This window comes from Propithecus coquereli, unplaced genomic scaffold (assembly GCF_000956105.1).
Source record: "Propithecus coquereli isolate 6110/MARCELLA unplaced genomic scaffold, Pcoq_1.0 Scaffold287, whole genome shotgun sequence".
Lineage (NCBI taxonomy): Eukaryota > Metazoa > Chordata > Mammalia > Primates > Indriidae > Propithecus > Propithecus coquereli.
The window spans coordinates 1,711,011-1,716,448 of NW_012148474.1; positions in this window are offsets into that span (position 1 = coordinate 1,711,011).

Below are 5,438 nucleotides of genomic sequence, written 5' to 3' on the forward strand. Positions count from 1 at the left end.
AGACATTTACAGAACATTCTACCGAAAAACTACTGAATATATATTCTTCTCATCAGCTCAAGAAACTTTCTGTAAGATTGTTCAAGTCCTAGGCCACAAAACATGTCTCGACAAATTTAAGAAAATAGGAATTATACCATGTATTTTCTCAAACCACAGTGAATTAAAATTAGAAATGAATTCAAACAGACACATTCAACTCTACACAAAGCCATGGAAATTAAACAACCTACTGCTGAATAATTATTGGGTCAAGGAGAATATTAAGATGGAAATCAATAGATTCTTCAAATTAAATGACAAAGGGGACACACATTATAAAAATCTTTAGGATTCGGCAAAAGCAGTACTAAGGAGAAAATTCATAGCCTTAAATGCCTACATCACAAAGTCAGAAATATCACAAATCAACAATGTAACGTCATATCTCAAGGAATTGGAAAAGAAAGAGCAAACCAAACCAAACCCAGAAGAAGAAAAGAAATAACTAAGGTCAGAACAGAACTAAGAGAAATTGACAACAAAAGAATTATACAGAAGATTAATAAATAAAAAGTTGCTTCTTTGAAAAGATAAACAAAATTGACAGGACTGTGTCTCAATTAACAAGAAACATAAAAGAAAGGACCCCATGAAATTCAATCAGAAATTAAGCAGGAGATATTACAACTGATACCACAGAAATACAAGATGTCATCTATGAATACTACAAAAATCTCTATGCACATAACTTGAAAATATTGAACAAAAATAGACAAATTCTTGGAAAGACACAACCTCCCTAGGCTCAGTCAGGAAGAAATAGAACTCCTGAACAGAGCAATATCAAGTACTGAAATTGAAGCAGCAATAAAAACTATTCCAACGACAACAACAAAAAGCCCTAGATGAGATGATTTCACAAATTCTACCAAACATACAAAGAACTGGTATCTATACTACAGAAATTATTTCATACCATCGAGAAGGAAAGAATCCTCCCCAAGTCATTCTAATAAGTGAATATCACCATGATACCAACACCAGAAAAAGACACAACAGAAAAATAAAACTACAAGCTAATATCTCTTATGAATACACATGCAAAAATTCTCAATAAAATCTGAGAAAACTGAATTCAGGTGTACATAAAAAAAAATAACCCACCATGACCGGGTGGCCTTCATCCCAGAGAAGCAAGTACAGTTCAAAATATGCAAATATATAGTTGTGAATTGTGACATAGATAGAAACAGAAACAAAGATCATATGATCCTCTCAATAGATGCAGAAAAAGCATTTGACAAAATTCAGCACCGTTTTATGATAAGAACCCTTAGGAATAAATAAAATATGCCTCAATATTATGAAAGCCATATATGACAAAGCCACAGCCAACATCATACTGAATGGGAAAGAACTGAAAGCATCCCTGGTTAGAACTGGAACCAGATAAGTTTTCCCACTGTCACCTATTCCATTCATCATAGTGCTGGTAGTACTAGCCAAAGCAATCAGACAAGAGAAGGAAATAAACGTTAGCCAAATGGGGAAACAGGAGGTCAAACTATTGCTCATTGCTGATAATATGATTTTATATCTAGAAAACCCCAAAGATTCTGCCAAGAGACTAATGGAATCGATAAATAAATTCAGCAAAGTGACAGGTTACAAAGTTAATTGACACAAATCAGTAGCAATCCTACATGCCAACAACTGTCAAGCTGAGAATGAAATCAAAGATGCTATAATATTCACAATAGCAACAGAGAAAATAAAACACCTAGGAATATATTTAACTAAGTAGGTGAAAGACCTCTATAGGGAGAACTATGAAACCCTGAGGAAAAATTAGTAGAGGATGTAAACAAATGGAAAACCATATCATGCTCTTGGTGTGGCAGAATGAGCACTGTTAAAATGTCTGTACTAACCAAAGAGATTTATAGATTCAATGCAATCCTTGTTAAAATACCAACATCATTTTTTGCAAATCTAGAAAAAAAATAATTCTATGCTTTGTGTGGAAAAAAAAGACCCCACATAGCCAAAGCAAACTTAAGCAAAAAGAAAAAAAAGATTGGAGACATCAATTTACCAGACTTCAAGCTATACTACAAGGCAATAGTAAACAAAACAGCATGGTACTGGCAAAAGAACAAAGGCATAGAGTAATGGATTATACCGGAGAACTCAGATATAAAATGGTCCTTATATTTCCATCTGATCTTTGACAAAGCAGACAATAATATATGCTGGAGAAAAAAATACCCATTCAATAAGTGGTGCTTGGAAAATTGGATAGACACATGTAGAGGACTAAAACAGGATCTGCACCTCTCATCACTCACAAAAAATTAATTAACAATGGATAATTGTCTTAAACTTAGGGCATGAAACTATAAGAATTCTAGAAGAAAATGTTGGAAAAACTCTTCTATGTATTGTCCTCGGCAAAGATCTTATGAACAAGACCCCAAAATCAATCACAGTAGCAATAAAAATAAATAAATGTGACCTCATCAAATTAAAATGCTTCTGTCCAGTGAAGGAAGCAATCATTAGAGTGAATAGACAACCTACAGAATTTGAGAAAATATTTGCATGCTATACAGTTGATAAAGGGCCGATTACCAGAATCTACAAAGAACTCAAGCAAATCAGCAAATAAAAATCAAACGATCCCTTTAAAAAGTGGGCAGAAGACATGATCAGAAGCTTTTCAAATGAAGATAGACTAATCATCAGCAAACATATGAAAAAATGCTGAACATCTCTAATAATCAGGAAAGTGTAAATTAAAACCAAAATGAGATATCACCTAATTCCAGTGGGAATGGATGTTATCAAATATTCCCCAAACAAAAAATGCTGGAATGGATGTGGAAAGAAAGGCACACTTATACACTGCTTATGAGACTGCAAAGTAGTACAACCTCTATGGAAAGTAGCATGGAGATGCCACGAAGAAGGAAAAGTAGACCTACCATTTGACCCAGCAATCCCACTACTGGCTTTTTATGCAATGGGAAAAAAAAGACATTTTATAAAGAAGACACCTGCACTTGAATGTTTATTGCAGCACAATTCCCAATTGCAAAGATGTGGGATCTACCCAAGTGTGATCAACACATGAGTGGATTAATGAAATGTGCTATATGTATACTGTGGAGCATGACTCTGCCATGGAAAAATGAACATCTTTTGTAGCAACCTGGATGGAACTGGAGACCATTATTCCAAGTGAAGTATTGCAAGAATGGAGAAAAAAAGAAAAAAAAAACACATATATTCAATATTAAATTTGAACTAATTGATAAACACTTATGAGAACATATGGAAATAAAGCTCAATGGCTTCAATCAGGTAGGATTAGGGAGGAGGGGATTGGTAAATTCAGACCTAACAGATACAAAGAACATTATCTGGGTGATGAGCATATTTTTAATTTTGACTCAAACTGTACAACAGCAATACATGTAATGAAAACATTTGTATCCCCATAATATTCTGAAAGAAAAAAAAATAGTAGCATACCAACTTCAACAGAATATCAAAAAAGTAATCCACCATTACTAAGTGGGCTTCATCCCAGGGATGCAAGGCTCTTTCAACATATAAATCAATAAATGTGATTCACTACATAAACAGATGCAAAAACAAAGACCATAAAATCATCTCAATGGATGCAGAGAAAGCATTTGACAAAAGTTAGCACCCTTTCGTGATAAAAACCTTCAACAAACTAGGCATAGAAGGAATATATCTCAAAATTATAAAAGCTATATATGACAAACACACAGCCAATGTCATACTGAATAAGGAAAGTTGAAAGCATCCCCACTAAGAACTGGAAGACGACAAAGGTGCCCACTGTCACCACTTTTATTCAACATAGTGTTGGAAGTCCGAGCCAGAGCAATCAGGTAAGAGAAAGAAATAAAATTTATCCAAATTGGGAAACAGGAGGTCAAACTATTTCTTTTTGCTGATGATGTGATCTTATGTCTACAAAACCCCAGACTCCACCAAGAGAGTCCTGGAAATTATAAATATATTCAGCAAAGTCTCAAGTTATAAAATCAATGTACACAAATCGGTAGTATTCCCATACACTAATATCAGTCGAGATGCGAGTCATATCAAAGTTTCAATATTATTTACAATAGCTACAAAGAAAGCTTTACTACTTTTTAAATTTAAACTGCTATTTCTTAGGAAGTGTCAGAATTGCTCTGTTTAACTTTAATCTGTACAGAATTTGATATTTACAGGGAGGTAGAAAATATGTCACCAATCTGAGTTTATTTTTATTTACAATTGAAAATCAACATTCTGAACTTTTAAACAATTTTATTGAGGTATGATTGACATGTGAAAAACTGGACATATGTAAATATACACAATTTGCCGAATTTGAAGGTATGTACAACCCTATGAAATCATCACCAGTATCAAGGATAAAGACATATCCATCAACTCCCAAAGTTTTCTCCTGCCCACTTTATTATTTATTTCATGGTAATAACACTTAACATAAGATCTAAACTGTTAGTACATTTTAAGTATATAAAACATTATTGTTAGCTATAGGTTCTAAGCTGTGGATCTCCAGAAATTATTTATCTTGCATAACTGAAATTTTGTACCCTTTGACCAACATCTCCTCATTTCCTCCTCCTCTCAGAACCTGGCAACCACCATGCTACTCTCTGTTTCTTTCAGTTTGACTATTTTATATTCCACATATAAGTGAGATCATGCAGCATTTCCTTTTCTGCAACTGGCTCATTAGACATAGCACAACCTGCTCCATATCCATCCATGTTGTAATAAATATTGATAGTGAATTTCATTATTTTTAAAACTGAATAATATTCCATTGCATGTATATACCATAATATCTTCTTTATCTAGTCATCCCTTGACGGATATTTATGTTGTTTGCCATACCTTAATTATTGTGAATAATGCTACAGTGAACATGAGAGTACACATTACTCTTCAACATACTGATTTTCAATTTCTTTTGGTTATATACCCAATAGTCGAATGCCTGTATCATATGGTAGTTGTAATTTTAATTCTTTGAAGAGCCTCCATACTGCTTTCCATAAAATCTATACCAATTACATCCCCACAAACAGTGTACAAGTGTTCCCTTTTGTATTATCCTGTATAGAGCTGGAACCCATTCTACTAAGTGAAGTATCACAAAAATGGACAAGCAAGCACCACACGTATTCACCATCAAATTGTTATTAACTGATCAACACTTACGTGCACATAAGCTGTAACATTCATTGGGTGTCAGGCAGGTGGGGGGGATGGGTATAGTCACACCTAATGGGTGTGGTGCATACCATATGGGGGATGGGGTCACTTGAAGCTCTGACTCTGTTGAGGCAAAGGCAATATATGTAACCTAAACATTTGTACCTTCGTACTATGCTGAAGTA